The following is a 26,775-nucleotide window of genomic DNA, read 5'->3' as shown; positions in this document are numbered from 1 at the left end:
CAATTTTTTAAAAATTAACTATGCATAATAAAAATTAAGCATACCTCTTAATGAATGAAGAATAAAGACTGAGAAATTTCAGACCCAGAGGAGTTTTATGTTTTCTTATACTTGTAATAATGAGCCTCTGGACTCACAATGAGTAGGAAAGAAGATTTTTTAAAACATAGTCCAAATGGTCATTTTAAGCTCTGCATTTTTATTCTTCTCTGCTTCCTCTTCTCCAGATTCAAAGCCTCCATCTGTTGGGCCCAAAAGTGGGTTGTTTACTCTGACCATATGAACAGATAATCCCTTTCTCCCAGGTCTATGTCTTTAAAAAGGTATTAAATCTTTGCACGGTTGAACTACTTTTATGACTTCATTTCCAATACTTGGAATGTTTAAGTTCCAAGGGTTATATCCACACTGTCGACAAATAATGACATCATTTTAAAAAAATCAGTTTAATTAACTTTGATCACATATGGTACAGAGTCATATGGCATAAGTTCATTAGAATATATTCTGACATTCTTCCAAATCATTTAAATCCTACCTCCTTAAAATAGAATTAATTGCTAAAGAGATAAATTAATGCATGGTAAATGTTTATCCAGTGAAGTATCCCTCAGTAAAATCACTTCAATTTCCAGTTATGTTCTGTTAAAACAAACTGTCAAACTGATTTTATCTGGTATAGAGAGGGTTGGTGTCCTCAATTGCATGGCATCTTTCTGCCTTAGTGTTGTTTTTTTTTTTTAATTTTACTATGTATTTATTTTAAAATTTTATTTATTTATTTATTTTGTCCATGCCATGTGGCCTGCAGGATCCTAGTTCCCTGCCCAGGGATTGAACTCATGCCCCTTGCATTGGGAGTACGAAGTCCCATCACTGGACTGCCAGGAAAGCCCTTGCCTCAGTGTTCTTAAAATGATCATTTCTTAGAGTTATGCAGAATGCTTCCATGTTTTAGCTTTTAAAATACTAGCTTATTTTTGAGTGACTCTGTAAGCTTGAAATCAAATTGACTATTTTAGCATAACTCAGTAATTGGCAAGCAATTGGATTACTGCTGATCATTTCTACTCTGTCAAAAATATGACCAAATTAAATAAATGATGTCCATTAATTTGGCTATTTTATTGACTGATACTCATCGGTCTCACCTGGATTTCCTTGACTCACATTTTGGCCCATGCAGCTCCTTCAAGACCCAGCTCAAAGGCCACCTCTTCCCTCTGTCTGCAAATTTCTCTCCTGGACTTCTCTACTGTCTTAAAGAACTTGATCAAGGCAGGTATTAGGCATTGAGCTGCCAGTAGCTGTTTTTATATGTCCCTTATGTCCTATCTAAATTATTACTCATTGAGGGCCAAGTTTATTTATTTTTTAAAATTTCTCTACACAGAAGCATAGGCTTCTATGCATTAAGGCTCAGTAAATATTTATGGAACAAATTTATTTGGGGCCCAGTATTTGGTTCTTACAATGACCAATCTTTGCAGTAGATTCCACTTTATGTGAAATAATAATCACTATCAATTTTAAAGTGCTTAGAGTGCTCTCAGAATTTAACTAGGCTCTTAATTCATGTTATTTCTTTAACCTTTGCTATTACTCTCTATATTAGGTTTTTGTTTTTTTTTTTATGTGAAAAATGTGAAGCTCAGCAAAGTTAGTTAACTTGCCTGTGATTGCTCAGCTAGTATTTGACAGAAATGGGATTCAATGACACATCTTTCTGACTCCAGAGCTTGTGCTCTTCTGTGAAGCAATTATGTCCCTCGAGAATTATTATCATTGGACAGGTAAGAACACTGGAGTTAAGACAGCTTAATAGTCTTGCCTAAGACTTCAGTTGTGTCTGACTCTTTGGACCCCATGGACCATAGCCCACCAGGCTCCTCTGTCCATGGGATTCCCTTTGCAAGAATAGTGGAGTGGGTTGCCGTTTCTTCCTTCAGGGGATCTACCCAACCCAGGGATTGAACCTGTGTCTCCTGCATTGCAAGCAGATTCTTTACTGCTGAGCCACCAGGGAAGCCCATATAACAAATAACCACTGCTGAAATTTCTCTAGTAGATGCATTTTCCAATGTTTGTTTCTGATTATTTTTTCTTATCTCGAGGTAATTGTATTAGATGCTTTTTATACTGTTGGAGTGGGGTTCAACTTTTGAAAAACACTCTTTTTTTTTTTTTTTAAATCAATCCTCTGGGATTACTTAAGCAATTCTATTCATTTCAGACATTTATTGGTTGCATTTGTCCCTGAAACTTGGTGGAAATAGGATAATATAATAATATCCACTTTCCTTTTCTTTTTCCTTTGCTTCAGTTTACTGCTTACCATTAAATATGTTCTTTTAAGAGGTGAAATAATATATTAACTTCTAAAATCACCTCAAGTAAAGACCTACAAAGATGTCCATGTACTTTGGAATCATCATTGCTTATTTAGCAGGAATATTAGTTTAATGACATATATTAAACTATATATATTATTATATATATATGTTTATGTATTATATATATATTATATACATGTGTATATATATATATTAAATATATAGTTTAATGATATCCTGACATACTGGATAAATCTCTAGAAGTAAATTGAGAGATCATTAATGACATGAAAAGGGGTGGGGAGAGGAGTCAGAAAAGAAAATGAAAAGTAAATTATGTCCAAGTAAAAGATAAGTTGCATTTATGGCTTTGGAGTCAAGATAACAAAGAAGGACATTTCATGTATAGTTATTTATAATATAGTTTTGTATGTCATTAGCAACATCTTTGATCAATTCTGCCTTAACACTAACTTAGGGATTTTTCACCTCCATTTCCTCCTTTCATAGAATGCCAGGCATTGCTTAGATGAAGAGGTAGACAGTTTACCCTCGGACAAAAGACATTAAAATCGCACAGGTCTACTTATACAAGAATTTTTTTCACTCAGATATAGTATAGCACTATATGATCCCTGGTGTGTTGAATCTGTGGATATGGAACTGCAGATAAGGAAAACCACATGTATGGAAGGCTGACTATAAATTATGCCTGGATTTTGGGCTGTTTGGAGGGTTGGTGCCCCTAACACCTTTCCTCCTACCCCCATTGTTCAGGGTCAACTGGATTTAGAATGGACAGATAGTTGTCAGAGCAGGTCTTCATGTACTGAGAATAAACATGTGGGAAGATCCCTGTAGTCCATGGAGTGAATACCATTCCCACACTCGTTTAAGCATTTGTACATGAAGCAGCTGCACACAGACCAAGTCACACTAAGCAGGTGACCTCAGAGGGGATGCCATGCTGCTGCGGTGGGTGCCTGGAACAGAAGGCCCTCATCTTCTCAGAGGACATCAGCTCTTTCCTACAAGAGCCTTTCATAGGTTGACATCAGCCCAAACCCACAGCAGGCCAGGGAATGGGGCCTTTTCCTTTTCAAAAGGTAGGAGTTCTAAGATCAAAAATTCTAGGTGGTTGAATGTTTCATTTGGTGACATCAGACATGTGATCTACTGGAAATGAGAGATATGAAAGCAATCAGAGCTCAGATTCTTTTCTCCTCTTGTCTCTTCTATATCCCCAGTTCTCACCTTGGCTGCATGTTGGAATCAACTCTAGGTGCTTTAGCGAATATGGAAAATTGGGCTGCATCCCTAGAAAGTCTGATGTACAGGCATACCTCCTTCTACTGTGCTTTACTCTATGGTGCGTCATAGATATTGTATTTTTTTTTATAAATTGAAGATTTGTGGCAACCCTGCATTGAGCAATTCTATTGGTGCCATTTTTCTAACAGCATTTGCTCACTTCATGTCCCAGTGTCCCATTTTGGTAATTCTAGCAATATTCCAAGCCTTTCCAAAGTTATTACATTTGTTATGGTGACCTGTAATCAGTGATCATTGATGTTACCATTGTAATTGTTTTGGAGTGCTATGAACTGCATCCATGTAAGACAGTGAACTTGATGAGTGTTGTGTATGTTCTGACTGATACACTGACCACCCATTTCCCCCATTCTTTCCCTCTCCTTGGGCTCCCCTCTTCCCTGAGACACAACAGTATTGAAATTAGGCCAGTTGACAACCCTACAATGGCCTCTAGTGTTCAAGTGAAAAGAAAAATCACACATCTTTCACCTTAAATCAAAAACTAGAAATGATTAAGCTTTGTGAGGAAGGCATGTAGAAAGTTGAGATAAGTCAAAAGCTAGGTAGGCCTCTTGCACCAGTTAGTCAAGTTGTGAATGCAAAGAAATGTTCCTAAAGGAAATTAAAAGTGTTACACATACATGACAAGAAAGTGAAACAACTTGGCTGCCGATGGAGAAAGTCCAAGTGGTCTGGATAGAAGATCAAACTAGCCACAACATTCCCTTAACCCGAAGCCTAATCCAGGGTAAGATCTGAAAATTCTTTTCAATTCTATGAAGACTGAGAGTGGGGAGGAAGCTGCAGAAGAGAAGTCTGAAACCATCAGAGGTTGGTTCATGAGGTTGAAGGGAAGAAGCCACCTCCATCACATCAAAGTGCAAGGTGAAGCAAAAGTGCTTAGGTAGATGCTTCAACAAGTTATCCAAAGATCCAGCCGAGATAATTAATGAAGGTGACTATACTGAACCATAGATTTTCAATGTAGACAAAATAGCCTTTTGTGGGAAGAGGATGCCATCTAAGACTTCCATCATCAGAGAGCAGAAATCATGCCTGGCTTCAGTGCTTTAAAGGACAGTCTGATGCATCAGTATTGGTTGAAACGCAATATTCATTTACCATTCTGAGAAATCTCAGGGCCCTTAAGAATTATATTAACTCTACTCAGCCTGTCTTCTTTTAATGGAACAACAAAGCCTGAATGGTAGCACATCTATTTACAACACAATTTACTGAGTAATTTAAGCCCACTGTTGAGACCAGGAAAAAAGACTTCTTTTCAAAATTTTACTTCTCGTTGACAGTACACCTTGTCACCCAAGAGCTCTGATGGAGATATATAATGAGATTAATATCGTTTTCATGCATGCTAATACAGCATCCATGCTGCATCCTATGGATCAATGAGTAATTTCAAATTTCAAATCTTATTATTTAAGAAATACATTTTGCTAAGCTACAGCTGCCATAGATAGTGACTTCACTGATGAATCTGGATAAATTAAGTCTTCTGGAAAGAAAAAAATATCACTGTTCTTAGGTGTCATTAAGAATTTTCATGATTCATGGTAAAAGGTTAAAATATCAACATTAACAGAAGTTTGGAAGAAGTTGATTCCAACTTTCATAGATGACTTTGAGGAATCCAAGACTTCAGTGGAGGAAGGAACCACAGGTGTGGTAGAAATAGCAAGAGAAGTACTGAATTAGAATGAACAGAGGTGGAACTTAAATATATGACTGAATTGCTGTAATCTCATGATAAAACTGAAACAGATGAGGAATTGCTTCTTATGGCTGAGCAAAGAAAGTGGTTTCTTGAGATGGAATCTAGTCCCAGTGAAGGTGCTGCAAAGATCATTGAAATGACTATAAAGGATTTAAAATATTATGTCAACTTAGTCGATAAAGCAGTGGCAGGGCTTGAGAGGGTTGACTCCAGTTTTGAAAGAAGTTCTACTGTGGATAGAAACTGTCAAACAACACTGCACGTTACAGAAAAATTGCTCATGAAAGAGGAGTCAACAGATGAGGGAAACATCATTGTTGTCTTATTTTAAGATATTGCACAGCCACCCCAACCTTCAGCAACCACCACCCTGATTAGTCAACAGCCATCAGCATAGAATCAAGACCCTCTATCAGCAAAAAGATTATGACTTACTGAAGGTTCAGATGATAGTTGGCATTTTTGAGCAATAAAGTATTTTTAAAGTAAGGTATGTAAAAAGAGCCAAGGTATGTACATTTTTCTGATGTAACTGCTATTGCACATTTAACAGACTGCAGTGTAGTGTAAACCTGACTTATATAAGTATTGCATGCATGTTATGTTAAGTCACTTCAGTCATGTCTGACTCTTTGCAACCCAATGGACCATAGCCCACCAGGCTCCTCTATCCATGGGATTCTCCAAGCAAAAATACTGGAGTGGGTTGTCATGCCCTTCTCCAAGCGATCTTCCCATCCCAGGGATCGAACCCACATCTCTTGAGTCTCCTGCATTAGCAGATGGGTTCTTTACCACTAGCACTACCTGAGAAGCTATATATGCAATGGGAAACCCCAAAATTCATGTGCAGTAAAACAGACATTGCCTTATTGAAGTGGGCTGGAAATAAGCCCACAATATCTCTGTAACTGGAATAAATGTAGCCTATAGAATGGGATTTTTAAAAAGTTTCCCAGATAATTCTATTGTATAACCAACATTGAAAGCCACTTTGAAGTACCCATTTGTTGCTGATATAATGTATTTATTTTACTTTCTTCTTTTTCTGGCACTGCCATAGATAACATCCATGTTTCTAACAACTAACTTCACTTTATTCTCTACAGCTGGGAAAAGGAGACGAGCCTAGGTACTTTCATAAAATTAAATCTAGTGACTGAGAATAATTACCGATATATCATTAAGCTTATTGTGGCTAGAGGTTTGCCAACAAAAAGAAAATTTTTCTAATTATCAGAAGGGCATGATAAATCATTAAATGTATAATTATAACATTATTAATAATATGCCTTTCGGGCAGATTTTTAAATTGCAGATGGTAGGACACTGAATAAAACAGGGCATTTTTCCCGAGTACCTAATTGGAATTATTTTAATGATTACAAAAAGTATATTGTGAACGTTTTTGCAGAGATCAAGGCATTGACAGCATGAGGACATTTGCCAACTACTGCTTTTTTTTTTTTTTTAAGCTAACTTGTCTTCTTCATTTAATTTCTTCTTCACTTAATTTCAAATACGTAATGCAGTAAGATTTTCCATAACATTCACATATTCAGTGATTTTCCATAGACATCCAGAGTTTATTTCTTAAAAACCTTTATTTATTTGGCTGCATAGGGTCTTAGTTGTGGCACACAGGCCCCAGTGCCTACAGACTTCAGTAGTTGTGACATGCAGGTTTAGCTGCCCTGCAGCATGTGGAATCTTAGTTCCCCAAGCAGGAACTGAACCTGAGTCCTCTGCATTGCAAGGTGGATTCTTCACCACTGGACCACCAGGGAAGTCCCAGAGTATTTAATTATGATCGATTATATGACAGTAAATGATAAGTAGTAAAGAATGTTATAATGCCAGAGATCATGATTTCCATAATAGATAAGTGCCACCAAAATTAGATTTAAGTATAATTTATATTAATAAACTTCCTTTTAATGTTAGAAAAATTTAATATTAAATGGAACTTTATGGTGAATCTTTATGTAAAGTGAATTATTACAAATATATCTTTTGTATATATTTGGATTTCCATATGTTAGTTTTTTTCCAAAGTAGCTACTAAAATATCACTTTTCATGTCTTAAAAAAGATGTTTAATCACCTAACTTAAATTGATTGCCATATATTTCTACTCCAAATGTTAAGGTGGCAATATCTTGTGAGTACACATCTGATGCTTGCTTTGTTGCAGATGGTTAGTGGGATAAAATGACTTCTCAGAAATTAGAATTTTGGTGTTTAGTGACCTTTTAAGACTATTTTTTAGCAGAAAAAAGGAAGTCATTTGGAAACTGTCATAAACATTTCAAAGTATGGCAATATTATTAAAAATAATATTTCATAGGCTAGTTGAACATTTCTGTGCAAACTACTACTATAAAAAAAGATATTGTCATGGTTATATCAGTGTAGAAAATACAATCTAGCTGTTATCCGGAGTTTCTACTGTAAAAATTAAGACTGATATGAAATCTAGAGAAACACTTCATACCACCAACTGAAAGATAATAAATTTAGACAAAGCACAAACACAATCTACAGTATCTTTACATTCAGAACAGGGCTTCCCTCATAGCTCAGTTGGTAAAGAATCTGCTTGCAATGTAGGAGACCCCGGTTTGATCCCTGGGTCAGGAAGATCCGCTGGAGAAGGGTTTGGCTATCCACTCCAGTATTCTTGGGCTTCCCCTGTGGCTCAGCTGGTAAAGAATCTGGCTGCAGTGTGGGAGACCTGGTTTTGATCCCTGGGTTGGGAAGATCCCCTGGAGAAAGGAAAGGCTACCCACTCCAGTACTCTGGCCTGGAGAATTCCATGAACTGTATAGTCCAGCGGCTGCAAAGAGTCGGACATGACTGAATGACTTTCACTTTCACTTTCATCTCAGAACAGGTGGGTTTCAGAGCTGAGTTCCAGTGCTGAATTTGGAAAGCTTCTGAGAAGAAGGTTAACAGTTAGTTCTTTTGTTGGCTTATTGGAGTCTAGAGGTTGGAGAACCTGTGTGAACCAAGTTCTAAAACGTGGATGGGAATTCCCTGGTGATCCAGTGGTTAGGACTTCCCACTTCCACTGTGGTGAGCTCTGGTTGGATCCCTGATCAGGTAGCTAAGATCTCACATGCCACGTGGCTCAGTTAAAAAAAAAAAAAGAAAGAAAGGAAACCAAGCCAAACCAAACCAAAGCAAAAGTTCTAAGACATGAAATAGTAAACTCCGTGAGCCAAATGAAGTGAAGGAGAAGGAAGAGAAAAAAAACACATCCGCCATGAGAAAGTATTTACCTCTTCAATCATCTTTGGAAAAGCTTACCAGATAACAAGACTCAGCAAGTGTTTAGTTAAATATATAGGTACAAAACCGTGGGACTTAATGAAGATCGTTCCTTGAAAAGGATTTATATTGGAAAATGAAGAAAGCTGAGCGCTGCAGAATTGATGCTTTTGAACTGTGGTGTTGGAGAAGACTCTTGAGAGTCCCTTGGACTGCAAGGAGATCCAATCAATCCATCCTAAAGGAGATCAATCCTGGGTGTTCATTGGAAGGACTGATGTTGAAGCTGGAACTCCAATACTTTGGCCACCTCATGCAAAGAGTTGACTCATTGGAAAAGACCCTAATGCTGGGTAGGATTGGGGGCGGAAGGAGAAGGGGACGACAGAGGATGAGATGGTTGGATGGCATCACCGACTCGATGGACATGGGTTTGGGTAGACTCCGGGAGTTGGTGATGAACAGGGAGGCCTGGCGTGCTGCAGTTCATGGGGTCACAAAGAGTCAGACACGACTGAGCGACTGAACTGAACTGAACTGAAGTAGCCTTGAAAAAAATGAGTCTAAGGGACTTGCCTGGTGGTCCAGTAATTATGAATCCACCTTCCAATGCAGGGCACATGGCTTTGATCCCTGATCGGGAAACTAAGATCCCACGTGCTGTGGAGCAAGCAAGCTGGAGCACCACACATAGAGAGTCCCTGTGCTTTGATGAAAGATCCCACATGATACAAAGAAGATCCTGTGTGCTGCAACTAAGAGCTGACACAGCCAAATATTGACAGATAAATAAATAAATTTTAAAAATGAGTTTAACATACATTTCAAGCTTGTTTTTGATCCTGTGTGTTTCAGTTGGGCTTCCCTGGTGACTCAGTGGTAAAGAATCTGCCTGCCTTATGCAGGAGACACAGAGTCAATCCCTGGGTCAGAAAGATCCCCTGGGGAAGGAAATGGCAACCCATTGCAGTATTCTTGCCTGGGAAATCCCATGGACAGAGGAGCCCGGTGGGCCACAGTCCATGGGGTCAAAAAAGTATTGAACACCATTTAGTAACTAGAACAACAACAAAGCACTTCTGTTAATGTCAAGCCCTGAGGGCAGAAGCCATGCTGTCTATACCTCCTTGTCCCTGCAGTGCCAGGCAGAGTGCCAAACTCAGAGCAGATCTTGACTGAATATTTATTAAATGAATGAATGTAGAATTTTAAGATGGGAAAGACTTTTAGAGGTAATTTTGTCCAACCCTGTCTTTTAAAGACCAGGAAAATGAGACTCAGAGAGAAAAGTGACCAGCCAACAATGGTCACATCGCTCTTAAGATCAAAACTCTGGCTGGGACCTGAGATTCCCAAACTCATGTTCCAGTGCTCTTTCTATTTGGCCTTCAGAAGGTAAAGAATTCTGCCAGCTAGTTTTCAAATTGCCCATGGAAAGTGGTCCAAATGGCAGGTGCAGCCACCGGACGTAGTTACTTGATCTGTTCAGTTGTATTTACTTTTCAACATGTTTACTTTCCGAGCCAGGGAGGCCAGCTCCATTAGGTGAATGACTAATCCACTAAAATGAAGTCTAAATAAATGAAGTGGCATCTCAGTGGTGTGTGATGTGAAGAGGTAGGGAAAGGGAAAGGCAGGAACAGGAGAGGGAGGACACAGGAAGAAACAGCTAATAAAAATTACTTAAAAGCAAAACAGCTACTTTTCTCACCAAGATTTAAAAGCAATGCCATTACACATGACTATTAATTTTATATTATCAGAGCCTAAGACATTACCTAAAATATAATTGCTATTCAATAATTTTGTTGTTGTTTTTTAGTCGCTAAGTCATGCTAGATGCTTTGCGACCTCATGGACTGTAGTCCTGCCAGGCTTCTCTGTCCGTGAGATTTCCCAGGCAAGAATACTGGAGTGGGTTGCCGTTTCCTTCTCCAAGTGACCTTCCTGACCCAGGGATCGAACCCATGTCTTCTGCACTGGTAGGTGGATTCTTTACCACTGAGCGGTCTGGGAAGCCCATCCAATAATTGAACTCTTTTTTTTTTTTTTTTTTGCCTTTCCAAATTTATTTGAACTCTTTTTTTTAGAATATGAAACACTTCTGAAATGAGCCTAGTTTTTTTTCATATACATTTTATCTCATAACTTTTTGCTGAAATAACTGATTGAAAAGCAAAAAAATAAAAAATTAACGTACTAACTAGGAGTTTTTAGTTGACTAAAACACAATGCACTTTTCCAGTATTTTTTTCCCGCTGCATTGATTGGTATGTTAACTAATTTTTTTAATAAATTTAACTAATCTATTTAATTCCTAAATAATTTTAAAATAATTTTTTTGAAAAAATTTCAGAATTCAGAAAAAGAAAGTTAATAGCATATGAAATATAAGTGACCTCTGTGTTGGAAATGGTATTTTAGAAATACTTCCCCATGTATATTTCCTTTCAGTAAACCAGTTTATCTTCCTGCATATCAGAAAACATTTATCATCCATTCATCTGAAAAATATGTGTACTCATGTTGAATTTGTAAAAAAAATAAAAACAATGCCATTGTCCATTTTGAGGCCAAATGATTTTTATAATCCTTGCAATAAATTTGATCACTTTCTCCAAAATACAGTAGAATATAGTAATAAATAATGGAATAAATAATAAAGAAATGTAATAAAATCTAATTAGATATTTACATTTCTGTAAGTGATTTTTGTCTCTTCACAATGATTGAAAGATATAAGAACAGCATTCTACCATGAGCAGTTGGTTATGTCAGTCATTCATTCATTCTTTCTTCCATTCAGTAACATGTATAAGGCATCTGCACTGTCCCAAATGTTAATATTAGATAATCCAGACACAAAGATTACTCAAAAAAGTAGTAATCCTTGACATCTAGGAGCTCACAGTCTTCCTGGGAAAATGTACATATAAATAATTTCAATAAAACATAAGATATGCTTTGATAGAGGTGTGTACACTGTGCTCCTATACCAAGGAAGACATGACTCATTCTGTGTATGGAGCAGGGTAGGGGAACTCAGGAAAGACTACAAGGAAAGTGTAATGTTTGGAGTGAATCTTGAAGTAGGAATTGATTGTGTGTGTTAGATGCTTAGTCCTGTCTGACTCCTTGTGATCCCATGTACTGTAGCCCACCAGGCTTCTCTGTCTGTGAAATTCTCCAAGCAAGGATACTGGAGTGGGTACCATTCCCTTCTCCAGGGGATCTTCCCAACCCAGGGATCAAACCCATGTTTCCTGCATTGCAGGCAGACTCTTTACTGTCTGAGCCACCAAGGAAGTCCATAGTATTCCTGTTAAAACAATGATTTTATTTAATTTACAGTATTATGTAAAAACTGCTATAGGCCATTGTCGTGTCTGGTTGTATCGTTACTTAACTAATTAATCAAGAACATGTATGACATTTCTGAGCTTCAAAGTTGGTAGGTAAGGATGTGAGAACTCTGGAATTAGATGCCCCATTTCAAATATCCAGCATTCAGACTTTCCAGCACATCTTTCCTTCTGTGTCTTAGTTTTCCATTTACCAATGGTGATAATAATAGAAGCTACCCCTAGAGCTGACGTTAAACCCTGCAGGTCTCACCAGTTACTTCTGGTTGGCATTTGCTCATATCACTTTATGTCTGGGTCATCGAGGCTGTGAGGCATTTTGACGGTCTCTCTGTCTGACCCAGAGTTGTTGCGATGGCTAAATAAGAATGATTATATGTATATGTATGTCTGAGTCCCTTTGCTGTTCACTGGAAACTATCACAACATAATCGATCGACTATACCCCAATACAAAATAAAACGTTTTTTAAAACTTACTTTTTTCACTTAGAAAAAAAGAGAAATGCATGTTGTGCATTTCAAGGACTTATCTTAGTGCCTGGTACATGGTGCATTGTGTGTGCTAAGTCGCTTCAGTCGTGTGTGACACTTTGTGACCCTGAGGACTGTAGCCTGCCAGGCTCCTCTGTCCATGGGATTCCCTAGGCAAGAATACTAGAGTGGATTGCCATGGCCTCTTCCAGGAATCTTCCTTACCCAGGGATCAAATCCGAGGCTTTTATGTCTCCTGCATTGGCAGGTGGGTTCTTTACCACTAGTGCCACCTGGGAAGTCCTGGTGCATGGTAACACTCAGTAAACACTGACTTTTTATTAATGAAGTATCTGAAAGGTTTTTGCACATGATGGAAGATCTATAACGGTGGGTTGAACACTTTAGTTTTCAGAGCTGTATTTATTGGTAATATAGCCTCTTTATTGTTCCTGACTTCTTTCCCCAGTTCTTCCTCAACCACTGCTGGAAGTTCAGGCACATTTTGTCTCCAGTTCCTACCTTCATCCTGATGATAAAGCAACAGTTTTTGCCATCTGCATCCTCAGGGTTTCCTTCTTAATTCACCGGACCAATTTGGTTTGGAAGAGTATTGAGAAGACTAGCCTTATTTATACCCCCCATACCCCTTTCCAAGAGAAATCACCCACTTCTGTCATCCACAGTTGATCAGACCAGAGATGGATATCTGATCCAAGGAGAGTCAATCTCAAGCTGGCTATCTAACCACCTATGGCCAATGTAGAAAGATAAGCTGGACTACTCAGCTTCTCTCATGGTGGGAAACATGAAGTGAATTTTCCACCTGGCAGTGGAGTTGAAGGTGAGGGCTAACTTAGCATGGCAGCCCAGGGATATTTGCACAAAACTGTGAGAAACCAACAAACATGTGGAGGAGAGTAGGAGGAAACCAATTTGCAGAAAGAGAAAGATGTCCTGGAAGTGATGCAGAGAAAAGAGGCAGGTGAGAGATTAGACCAAAGGAAGAGGGGAAACAAGGACCAAAGCTGTTCCCAAGGACTTCCTGGGACCCTGATGACATTTTGGTCCTGTTTTGATGATGATGATGATGACAGTAATGATAATATGTAGAATTTCTGGAGCATTTTTTATGTTTTAGGCAGTATTTTAAGCATTTATATGAAATAACTCAGTGCTCACAAGAAATTCACAAGGAAGGTTTTATTTTATCCCACTTTTATAGAGTGCCTATTTGCAGCCTAATAGAAATCCCTCATGTGCATTTATTCTCATCTATATGTTTTTGAGAAAAAATACCTAAAATCTCAAGGAGTCATCTAGAGCAGGGACTCAACCACTAGCCCCAAGGGTTGGTTTGCTACACAGTGAAAACTGAAACACCTACTATGGGATAAACACGTTCATTATCAAGAATCTAACTACTACATGAGTTAATCATATGTCCATTTTATAAATAAGGAGTCACAGTTCAGCTAGTGAACCTGCCCAAGGTAGCAAGTGGGTAAGTGACAAAGCTGGGTTGGAATTGGTTCCAGGGTCTGGGCTCTTTTCACTGAATCAGTGTTGTCGCTCATCTTAGTTTGGTTTGATCCCCTTTTTCATCTCCACTGGCATCCCCAACCTCTCCCTACACATACCACACACACACATACACACACGCACACACAGCATTGTAGAGGACTTGACATTTGAAGTTCCAACCCAGCCCACCAGGAAACACCAGCTAACATGTTTGCCCAGGAGGTTCTGTCATAACAAATCTATAGGCTGTGTGATTGCTCTCAGGACAAGTTGCATATGTTATACTTCAGAGCACACGAGATTTAACTCCAATATATCCAAACCCACATGTCAACAAGCCACTTAAGGAATATTGACATTAATGCAGCTGTTTAAAATTAAAAACTATATTGTTGTTGTTCAGTCACTAAGTTGTTTCTGACTCTTTGCAACTCGGTGGCTTGCCTATCCTTCACTATCTCCCAGAGTTTGATGAAACTTATGTCCATAGAATCCATGATGTTATCCAACCATTTCATCTTCTTTTGCCCCCTTTTCCTTCTGCTTGCAATCTTTCCCAGCATCAGGGTCTTTTCCAATGAGTTGGCTCTTCACATTAGGTGGCCAAAATAATGGAGTTTCAGCTTCTACATCAGTCCTTCCAATGAAAATTGTATGGTATTTCCTTAACAGAAATAATGTACATTTTGCAGTGTCTGAGCATGGTATGAAGGGTGACGTGTCCCTGGATGCTCTCCATTGGACAAGTGGTTGCATCTGCCAGGTCTACAGTCCTTTTGGTGAGCATGATTTTTTGATCTCACCGATTTAATGAAAGATTGATTTTCTTCCTTCCTGGCCAAAGATAAACCTCATGAAATGGTGATTTAATTCATAACACAAAAGCATGAAAGCCCTCCTTAAAATTAAAAGGAGTCTTCACACAAAAAGGAGCACGTTCATTCACAGTAATAGACCACTTTATTTTTTCTTAAAGGCAATAGAACTTTGCTAATTCTCACTAATGACAGAGGGTGCCCATTGTAGAAGAACCAATTTTACTGATTACTGAATCGTATAAAATATTCTCAGAAAGAAATGAAATCTTGGTCATTCAAGACCCTGTCGTGGATCCATGTGTCTTGCTGAGAAATAGGAAACCACTGCTGTTTTAATTGGGAGAATAATCAGGTTTGAAGTTTAGTGAACTGAGATAATCACAAATACCATCCAAGTGAAAATGTACATTTCAATGATGATTAAAGAAGACACTTTCAGGTGATAAAACCTGACAGATCCCATGGCGCAAATCAACACCTCGTCGACTTCAAGGTAAGTGTTTCTAGAGGTGTGTTTCGTTTTCAGGCCATTAGGGGAACTAGGTTTCCAGTTATACTTGAAAGAGTCTGTTTATCTGGCAAAATCTGACCCAGTAATTTATTATCTCAGTGTACACTTAGAATCCCCATATTAAAATACGTATTAAAATGTCTCATTTGACATGAAAGGTTAAAAGCAGATGTGCAGTTAGAATACAGAGTGAAATAAGCCAGAAAGAAAAACACCAATACAGTATACTAATGCATATATATGGAATTTGAAAGATGGTAACGATAACCCTATATGCGAGACAGAATAAGAGACACAGATGCATAGAACAGTCTTATGGACTCTGAGGGAGAAGGTGAGGGTGGGACGTTCTGGGAGAATAGCATTGAAACATGTATATTATCATATGTGAAACAGAACACCATTCCATGTTCGATGCATGAGACAAATGCTCAGGGCCGGGGCAATGGGATGACCCAGAGGGATGGGATGGGGAGGGAGGTGGGTGGGGGGTCCAGGAAGGGGAACACATGTAAACCCATGGCTGATTCATGTCAATGTATGGCAAAAACTATTACAATATTGTAAAGTAATTAGCCCCCAACTAAAATAAATAAATTTATTTAAAAAAAAAAAAAAAGAATACAGACCTGACTCACAAATGCATATAATGGATGATAAGATGTTGAAAAGTAGTGGTTAATCAAAGTGTTTAAATCAAATGAATTTGTTTATAAAATGAAGAAAAACAATAAAGCATTCAGATTTCATAAAATATTATCTCAGAGCCCTTTAACAATGGCAACTGAAGGGTGGATTCTCCAGAGAAAGTCTTGCATTTGACTGAGAAGAGTTTCTTATTCTTTTTCCAGGGTCACTATGAGCATTTCTGAACTTTTTTGCTGACATTCGGCACCACCAGAATTGCCAAGAATTTTAAGCAAGCTGTTTCAAAGATAGTGCAGGTATATATATTTTAAGTTCAAATTTCTTCATTACTTTATTTTTTAAAGCACAAAAATTCATCATGTAAGTGAGAGGTTGTTGTAGTTGGATCTCCAAGCACAGTATTAACCTTATAGGAATTTATTTGTCATGTGTGAAAGGCATTCCTCTAAAAACTTTGCGTTTATGAGCTTTCAATGCTTGCATCAACATTGTTAGGGGTTTTCCAGGTGGCTCAGTAGTAAAGAATCCACCTGCCAATGCAGGAGATGCAGGAGACACAGGTTCAACACAGGACACAAGAAGACATGGGAAGATCCCCTGGAGGACAGCATGGCAATCCACTCCAGTATTCTTGCCAGGAAGATCTCATGGACAAAGGAGCCTGGGGAGCTACAGTCCATGGGCTCCCAAAGAGTCGGACACAACAGAGCGATTGAGCATGCTCTCACAACACTGTTAGACAAGTGCTAGGATTAAAGCCACTTATAGATGAGGAAAGTGAAGTACAGACAAGTTACATAACTTGATTAAGCTCTCATGCTAGTAAATGGTGGAGTTTGAATTCAGACCCAGGTGATGTGGCTTACTCTATACTCAGACCTCTACTGCCTTGATACCATTACAAGGTTCACCTGTATATGTAGGCTTCCACAGGAGAAAAAAAAAATTCTTCTGAAAATCATTATAAACATTGTTGCTGTTCAGGTGATAGGTCATGTCCTACTCTTTGTGACCACATGAACTGCAGCACACCAGGCTTCCCTGTTCTTCACTGTCTCCTGGAGTTTGCTCAAACTCACATCCTTTGAGTCAGTGATGCCAGCTACGCATTGCCTGACACTGTCTAGGTTTGTCATAGCTTTTCTTCCAAGGAGCAAGTGTCTTTTAATTTCATGGCTGCAGTCACCATCTACAGTGATTTTGGAGCCCAAGAAAATAAAGTCTGTCACTGTTTCCATTTTTTCCCCATCTATTTGCCATGAAGTGATGGGACCAGATGCCATGATCTTAGTTTTTTGAATGTTGAGTTTTAAGCCAGCTTTTTCACTCTCCTCTTTCCCCCTCATCAAGAGGCTCTTCAGTTCCTCTTTGCTTTCTGCTATTAGAATGGTATCATCTGCATATCTGAGATTGTTGATATTTCTCCTGGCAATCTTGATTCCAGGTTGTGAGTCTTCCAGCCCAGCATTTAGCATGATGTACTCTGCATAAAAGATAAATAAGCAGGAAACATAACTTTGTCTAAAGAAAGATCATCTTAATTATTGATATTTCATGAAAAAAATCAAATTTGAAAGCAACTTCTAAAATGATGAATATCTTTTTGTTTCTTTGATCCTAACATTGAGCTTCTCTTGATGCTCTATCTTTAGCTATTCAGTTAGCATACTGGAGAAAATGTTGACAAATCCAGCTCAGTAGGAAATGAGATGTGATGTGTCACAAAGCCTGCCAGGGGTGTGAAATGAGCTGCCAAATTGATTCAAGTTTGTTTTAGTACAACAAGTCTGGAACATCTGGGTCTTGAATTACACAACAATTAGTGTAAAAATATCAGTAGTATTTATGGAAGTCTATTCATATCCTATAATTAGTTTGCTTTATCCCAGAACATTTATGATGTTTAGGCAGACAGATTCTTTCAAAGTGATATTTAATTAGTAAACTTATAGTCATGAAAATTTTTGCATTTGAATATGAAAGTCTGCATATTCTTTTAGTATTTATATATCGATACTTTCCTAGGTAGTGTTGGGCTACTAAAATGATCAAGTTCTAGAACTTATGGCTACCAATGGGGAAGGGTTGGGGGAGGGATAGTTAGGAAGTTTGGGATTGACATGTACACACTGCTATATTTAAAATGGATAACCAACAAAGACCTACTGTATAGCACAGGGAACTCTGCTCAATAGTTTGCAACAACCTAAATGGGGAAAGAATTTAAAAGAGAATAGATACATGTATATGGAATATAACCTGGAGGAGGGCATGGCAATCCACTCCAATATTCTTGCCTAGAGAATCCTATGGACAGAGAAGCCTGGTAGGTTACAGTCTCAAAGAGTCAGAAAGAATATATGCTCATGAAAATATCATGCAGTACAAAATAAGACAATTCATAACTGAGAAACACAGTGAGTACTATTGATTTTCAGAGAAAGGAGGAATCTGAGAAGACTCTTAAAGGACATAGGGATTTTTATTTTATGATTTTTAATTAAAGTGTAGTTAATTTGCAACATTGTATTACTTTCAGGTATACAGAATAATTATTCAGTATTTTTCTGATTATACTCCATTGTGTTATTATAAGATAATAACTATAATTCCCTGTGCTATATAGTAAAGCCTTGTTGCTTATATATTTCACACACAGTTGTTTGTTAATCCCATACCCCTGTTTGTCCCTCCCCTCCCTCCTCTCCTCTTTGGTAACCACAAGTTTGTTTCCTGTATCTGTGAGTCTGTTTCTGTTTTGCATATACCACATCCTCTTCAATGTTTCTTATTTATAGATTTTTTGATGATAGCCATTTTGACAGGTGTGAAGTGATATCTGTTTTGATTTGGCTCAGATGATAAAGAATCTGCATGCAATGTGGGAGACCTGAGTTTGATCCCTGGATTTGGAAGATCCCCTGGAGGAGGGCATGGCAACCCACTCCAGTATTCTTGCCTGGAGAATTCCCATAGACTGAGGAGCCTGGCGGGCTATAGTCCATGGGGTCACAAAGAGTCGGACATGACTCAGTGACTAAGCACACAAGAATTTGTGATGTTGAGCATGTTTTCGTGTGCCTATTAGCCATCTGTCTGTCTTCTTTGGAAAAAAAGAAAAAACATTTAGTCAGGTCTTCCACCCATTTTTTAGTTGGGTTGTATTTTTGATATTGAATTATAAGAGCTGTTTATATTTTTTGGATATTAACTGTTGTTAGTCACATCATTTGCAAGTATTTTCTGCTATAATATTTTCATTTTGTTGATAGTTTCCTTTGCTGTGCAAAAGCTGTTAGTTTAATTAGGTCCCAATTATTTATTTTTGCTTTTATTTTGTTTGTCTTAGGACACCAATCCAAAAAAATATTGCTATGGTTTATGTCAAACTGTGTTCTGCCTATGTTGTCTTCAAGGATTTTTACAGTTTCCACTCTTACATTTAGGTCTTTAAGCATTTTGAGTTTATTTTTGCATGAGATGTGAAGAAATGTTCTTTTTTAAAAAAAAATTTATTTGTTTATTTATTTGGGTGCACCAGATCTTAGTTGTGGCCCTCAGAATCTTTGATCTTCATTGCAGTATACAAACTGTTAGTTGTGGCAAGTGGGATCTAGTTCCTTGATCAAGGATTGAACCCAGGCCTCCCTCTTGGGAGCAAGAGTCTTAGCCACTGGACCACCAGAGAAGTCCCTGGGAATGTTCTAATCTCATTGTTTTACAAGTGGTTGTCCAGTTTTCCTAGCACCACTTGTTGAAAAAATGTCTTTTCTCCATTGTATATATTTTTTGTTTTCTCCATCTTATATGTTCTTGTTTGTTGTAAATTAATTGATGATAAGTGCATGGGTTTATTTCTGTTCTCTCTATATTCTGTTCCATTGATCTTTGTGGTTTTGTGTGTGTGTGAGAGAGAGAGAGAGTGTGTTGATACTTTGCTGTCTTGATTACAGTTGCTTTGTAATATAGTCTGAAGTCTTGGAGGGTTATATCTCCAACTTTGTTATTTTCTCAAGATTGTTTTGGCAATTTAGGATCTTTTGTGGTTCCATATGAATTTTAGAATTATTTGGTCTAGTTCTGTGAAAAATATCCGTAGATATTTTGATAGGAATTGTATTAAATCTCTAGATTGCTTTGGGTAGCATAGCCATTTTAACAATAATAATTTTTCCAGCCCCCAAACACAGGATATCCTTTCATTTCTTTGTATAATCTTCAGTTTTCTTCATCAGTATTTTATAGTTTTCAGAGTATAGTTCTTTCACCTCCTTGGTCAAGTTTATTCCTAGGTATTGTATTCATTTTGGTGCAATTTTAAACAGAACTTTTTAAACTTTCTCTTTCTGATATTTCATTATTAATGTATAGAAGCACAACAGATTTCTCTACGTTAATCTTGTATCCTGAAACCTTGCTAAATTCATTTTTAGATCTGATAGTTTTGGGATGGAGACCTTATAGTTTTCTATATAAAGTATCAAGGGATGTGGGGATTGGGGAAAGTCATCAAAAGAGCAGGGAACAGCAAGAGCAAAGGCAAGCCATGACAGGGAAACAGAGTAAGTGATCTAATGTTTTAGTAATATTAAATATGTGAGAGAATTGGGGGAAAGTTTCAAGAAACGAAGTAAAACATAAAGTTGTATAGAGACCTATAGTCTTCCAGCATGCCAAATAGTTAAGTGGGATGTGATGTGTACCAAGGAAGTGGATGTGGGCAGGGTGATATAATATCAAGTGCTCTTTCCTCACTCTCACCACAACCATGCTGTGCTCTTCCTTCAGCAGCCACAACCCTCAAAACTTTACCATGACAAATCTCTCCAGAACAGTAATCAAACAAGGAAATTATTTAGAAGACTTGATGAATAAAACTAATGAGATTATTCTAATAGGCAAGTATGGAATACTGCCTAAGCATATGAAAAAGCTATAAAATGGACCATATTATATATCATAAAGAAGATATCAACAAATTTAAGAAATAGTGTATATAAGACCACAATTAAATTAAAGATTGATATTGAAAAGAGATAATTTTTTAAAACTATACATTTGGAAATCTAAAGCATACTTTTAAATGATTTATGAATTATAGAAGATATTATGTTGGAAAGTATAAATATCATGTGAATAATAAAAAAAGATATTTATAAAACCTGTGGGACACAGCTATAGTAGGGAAATTCAGAGCCTTGAATGCTTTTATCTAGAAAAAAGAAAGGTCAAAAGCTAATGAATTAAATATCTAACTTAAGTTATAGAAAGAACAGCATAAGAAATCCAAAGAAATTAAAAACAAATCTGATATATTAATATAACAGCAAAATAGATGAAAAATCAAATAAATATAAAACTGAGAAAATCAACAAAACCTAATTCATTTAGAAGACCAATATTCCTGCCTTTGGTAGGATCAATAGAGAAAGAGAAGAAAAACTTCAGTGATGTTAGAAATGAAAACAGGGACATAATTATGAATGCAACATAAATTTAAAAGATAATAAGAGAAAATGACAAGTATCTTTATAACAAAATAATTTGAAGACAAATATCTAGAAAATTATTACAAATAACCAAAGTAGATTCAAAATTATGTAGAAATCTGAATGGTCTTATAATCATTAGAGAAATTATATCTGTAGCTTAAAATTTTCCTGCAATAAAAACACCGTGCCCACATGATTTTTATAAACTCTAGAAAATAGTCAACAAATAGCTAATCCCAATCTTAGATTTTTCTCCAAGGGGAAAAAAGTTTTACTACCCAGCTTATTTTGGGAACTTGTGTAAGCTTGATACCAGTAAACAAGAAAACCATGAGAGGAAGATTAAATATAACTCATTCATGGAGGTTTAAGAGTCGGACACGACTGAGCGACTTTACTTTCACTTTTCACTTTCATGCATTGGAGAAGGAAATGGCAACACACTCCAGTGTTCTTGCCTGGAGGATCCCAGGGACGGGGGAGCCTGGTGGGCTGCTGTCTATGGGGTTGCACAGAGTCAGGCATGACTGAAGCAACTTAGCAGCAGCAGCAGCAGCCAGCTGTTAAGGCTTTACCTACCAGTGCAGGTGGTGCGGGTTTGATCCCTACTCAGGGAACTAATACCCACATGCCTCATGGCCAAAGAACCAAAACCTAAAACAGAAGCAATATTGTAATAAACTCAATAAAGACTTTTAAAAAATAGTCCACACCAAAAAACTTTTAAAAAAGTGTAAATCACTCATGAGTGTAGATGAAAAATTCTAAAAATTATTAGCAAAGCTCATTTAGAAATGCACTCTGTAATTTGAGCTCATCCCAGAAATGGATGTTAGGATCATCATTAGAAAATCTATTATCGTAATTCATCATGTAAAGAGATACAGAAAAATCAATACAATTAAAGCAAATTTGCAAAAAAATTCTCCTAGCAAACTAGAAATAGAAGAAATATGCTTCACCTGGCAAAAGATAGCTAATAAATATTTACTGCAAACACTAAAGTCATTCCCTTATAACTATGAAATAAGGCAAAGATATTTACTATCACCATGTCTAATCAATCCTATAATAGAGACTCTAGACAGCAATGACAAGAAAAAGAATTGAAAATTATAAAAATGGGAAAGAGAAAAACAGATGTCATTCCCAGAGAGTATTTAAATAAAATCCAAAGTGATTTACAATTTAAGAATGAATGGATTAAAATGAGTTGAACATGTTTGTAGACTGAATGAAAGAAGATGATGGAGGGGAAGAGGCTGGTGGTACAGTAGAAGATGAGAGAAATGATAGAGCAAGATTCCTGAGAAAGAAGCAGGACAGGTAACACTCCTGGGCTTGATCCAGCCCCCTCCTGGTATCCCACACAAGGTAAGTGCACTATTGTGTTCCTAATTTGAGGTGGGGCATCCAGGTAGGGACAGGAAGCAGATCCACTCAGGGATGGGAGAAATTTTCCTTGTAGGCAAAATATATTTACACAAGGGAAATGGGGAAAGTCTCATTTGTAAAGCTAGTATTTCAAGCTCTACTAAGACTATGGCCTTCCCGTCATCCCTGGTCCCATTCCTAAAGTACATTATTACCTGGAAGTACTCAACGATTATCCCCTCCTGTCTGCAAGACCCATGGACGTGCTGGTTGCCTCAGAAGTTACCATATATAAAGTTGCATCTGCTCTAGGTCTTTCCTATATCTTGAGCCCTAGGAACTTGCTGAAGCTACTCTTGCTGCTTTCTTTTCTGCTTCATAGACTTTTGGCATAAATTTCAAGTATGTTAATCTTCATTACAGGCCACTGTGTCCTTGGGGATTCAGTGAGAGAGATAAATTCTGCTCTCAAGTTGCTTAATATCAGAAAAGATCCTTAAATTCTGCTATTCAGTCTCCTTGTCCCAAGGTCAAGGAATCACAGACATTGGCATTGGAAGGGAGGATGGAAAGGGGTTTCCCTCATTATAAATGCAGAAAGCCAAAAGGACCCACTGATTAAGGGGTTTGTCTGTGTCTACAAAATCAATGAGAGCATGAGCCTCTGACTCTCTATTAATGCCTTTCCCTACATCATGATACTACCTTGAGAAACTACTATTTGGAAGATTGGTGTGAAGTATAATACAATAGAGGTCCCCAGCCTCCAGCCCACAGACCAGTACTTCTTGTCAGATCAGCGGTGGCATAAGATTAGAAATAAAGTGCACAATAAATGTAATGCACTTGAATCATCCCTAAACCATTCCTCCCCCTTCCTGATCTGTGGAAAAATTGTGTTCCACAAAACTGGTCCCTGGTGCCAAAACTATTGGGGACCACTGTTAAACGATATAGAAGATGAAAGTATAGTCCCTGACATTCAAGGCTGTATAAATAACAGCAGAGTCCCAGGTAATTATATTATTGAAGGTTTTTAATGATTACGGTGTATATAAGTGAGTGCAATAGACAACTCTTGAAAACTGGGAACGGATTTTATTCTTTTTATTTCTTTATTTTCCAGCACAGTACCTAGCACATAGTAGGTATTCAAAAAATGAATGTTATGTGGATTTTTTTTTGTTTTTTTGCAATGTGGATTTTGAACCTCAAAATACTTACTGAGGGTTTTGTTTTGTTTGGTAAATGTGCATCTGTGTAAATGTGTTTGGATTAAACATTTCCTAGAGTCTAGGACTTAAACTGGATGTTTTCTTTGAGACAGGAGGTTGCTGGTATGTAATATTTTTCAAAATCATGGCTGCATTAAAAAAAAAAAGACAGAAATACAAATGATAGAGTTCTCATTCTGTCCATATTAAACATGTACATGGAATGTTCTAGAACCTTCTCTATAGGCTAATGTTCCCCCATTTTATTTCAAGCATTCACATGGCTTTGGCCAAAATAAGGCCAGTATTTCTTGAATCATTTGACGTTCAGCTGTTGCTGAAGATGTTGAAACTGCAAGCAAACCTGCTAATCATTGGCAACAAAGCAGCTTAATCCTGGCTGACCAGCGATTTGTTTTGGAGCCTTTGGAGCAACAGAGAGATTCAAGTTGATAAAAAGAGGTAAATAGTCGGTTAGAGATTAGAAGAGTGGGGTGGGGAGGAAAAGACTTCTCTCTCCCAGACCACACACTGATAGGGAATCTTCCTTGAGCAATTGTTCGAGAATGTTTCATGTTTCTTCCTCCCGCCCCTCTCCTTGGCTTCGCTGCCCATTCCTCCCCCTTCTTCAGCTACGGAAGGTTTGATTGACACTTGTCACCACTGATAGAGAAAGATGCTTCAGGAAAAAGCAGGGGGGGGGGGCTTTGTCAAAAGCAGCGGTAGTCAAAAGATGATTCCTTCTTTCTGTGTGTTTTGTCTCTCTCTAAATCATTCAAATCTGGGTGGCATCTCAGATAACTGGCATTTTGACACAGCTTAAGGGATTGTCTCACTAACACTATTGAACTGAAGCTGCCACCCTTTAAAAAAATGGATAAAGAGCTCTTTAGTATAATCGGATGTGTCTATCAGTGAAAAGCAGTTTCACGTAAAAGGCCTTAAAAATTTCAGCAGTTATATTTATTTTTGACGTATTATTTTGTTCCACCCATCTGTAAGAGTACTCTTTATGAGCTTAAGAAAGGGCAAAGCTCTTTCTTGGATTTCTCTAAAGAATATGCATAATAGCTTGGTGGGTGTTTGTTGTTTAATGGCTGAAGCAGCTGGTCGAGAAGGTAGACATGGAATTTTCTAGGCCAGAAAATGTTTGCCTTTGTCAGAAATATTTTTAGTGTCAGGATGTGGGAGGAGCATTGCAAACTTAGGATGGTCTGGTTATAGCCCCAGATATGCTACTGCCAAATATAAGGTCTTAGATAAGTCATGGAAGCACACTGAGCTATGTTTACCCCCAACCCCCAGGGAATGAGGCAGTAGAGAGGTGATTCTTAACTCATTTCAGCTTTAGAATCAGGTAATTGTTGACTTATTTTCAATTTATACTTTTTAGTAGCATTTTGTCCATTCATGGTCTTCTTGAATGGAGACATTAATCGATTTTAAAACCTTAGTTCAGTTCACCAACTGATTATTGGTGCTTTTGAGGCAGACACTGTGCTGAGTACCTCATGGTGTGTGCATGTCTGTGTGTGTGTGTGTGTGTGTGAGAATAGGTGGTGCAGATACTAAGGTGAGTTCCTGCTTCTTATTCTCAAGGACTTGGTCGTTTTCACGTCTCTTGTTGGTTTACTCTCTTATTTCCTGTTAGTAAGATACTCTGAATGTACAGTCGCTGTATTTAGCAAACGGGATGCCCAGTTACATATGAAATTCAGAACGACTAAGTTATACAGTATTTTGAATATACTTAGACTAAAAACAATTATTTGTCATTTATCTGAGATTCGCATGTACCTGGGCATCCTGTGTATTATCTGGCCACCCTAAATGAATTCACCCCCTGAGCTCTTCCTCAGATTCCTCTGTTGTGGGAATAAGTTCAAATCCAAGGGAAATTAAAAATAACAGTGGATAGATTTTTTTTCCTTTGATAGAAATGCAGGAGCCACAGCTACCTCAGGAAGAATCACATTTCTAGATCAAATGTTAGTGCTGCCACCAACCATAACACAGGTTCAGATGAGAGGGAAGGAGCAGAAACAGAGAAAGGTGTCTTGATGCCTTTGCTGGGGTGCCTCTGAGTCCAAGCTTGTTGCCCAGTGCCCATGATCTGTGAACTTAGGCACAACTGGGAGAACTCTCCCAACAAGAGATTAAGTCAATAGCAACGTTATTACTTTGATAGGTTGGGTGGTATGCTACAGCAGCTGGGGCTGCTGTAGCCAAGCTCTACAGACTAGGTGGCTTAATTAAACAACAGAAATTTATTTTGTCACAGTTCTGGAGGCTAGAGGTTCAAGACAAAGGCATTGTGTGGATTGGTTCTCCCAATGCCTCTCTCCTTGGCTTGCAAATGGCTGTCTTTTCCCTGTGTTTTCACATGGCCTTGCCTCTGTGTGTCTGCATGTCTGAGTCCAAATTTCCTCTCATTATAAGGATACCAGTCATATTGAATAAGAGGCCTCCCTAATGATCTCATTTAACTTAATTATCTCTTTAAAGTCCTTATCTGCAACTATAGTTACAATCTGAGGTGCTGGGGACTTCAGCATATGATCTGTAGGGGACACAAATCAGTCCATAACAGGTAGTATGGGAGGAAGGACTCTCTTTATTATCTCCTCTCTCAGAGGAAGGCTTTTGAGATGTTTGTCTTCTTAGGAAATTTAGAAATTTTCAGTGTAAACAGTTCCAGTCCCAGGTCAGT

The 26,775-nt window shown here is 37.8% G+C and overlaps 1 protein-coding gene across 1 annotated transcript in view; it reads left to right on the top strand.

Moving 5' to 3' along the window:
* Positions 1–26,775, top strand: part of LOC145547027 (uncharacterized) — a 390,591-nt gene that overhangs the window by 276,132 nt on the left and 87,684 nt on the right. The window contains exons 7-9 of the mRNA XM_081595577.1: positions 16,189–16,281; positions 22,707–22,851; positions 24,339–24,527. The gene's annotated coding sequence lies outside the window, so the exon portion shown is untranslated. The remainder of the gene's footprint in view (positions 1–16,188; positions 16,282–22,706; positions 22,852–24,338; positions 24,528–26,775) is intronic.

Source organism: Giraffa tippelskirchi, chromosome 4, assembly GCF_054371585.1.
Source record: "Giraffa tippelskirchi isolate mGirTip1 chromosome 4, T2T-mGirTip1v1.2.pri, whole genome shotgun sequence".
NCBI lineage: Eukaryota > Metazoa > Chordata > Mammalia > Artiodactyla > Giraffidae > Giraffa > Giraffa tippelskirchi.
The sequence above is the reverse complement of the archived record's forward strand: the minus strand, read 5'-3'. Positions and strand labels throughout refer to the sequence as shown.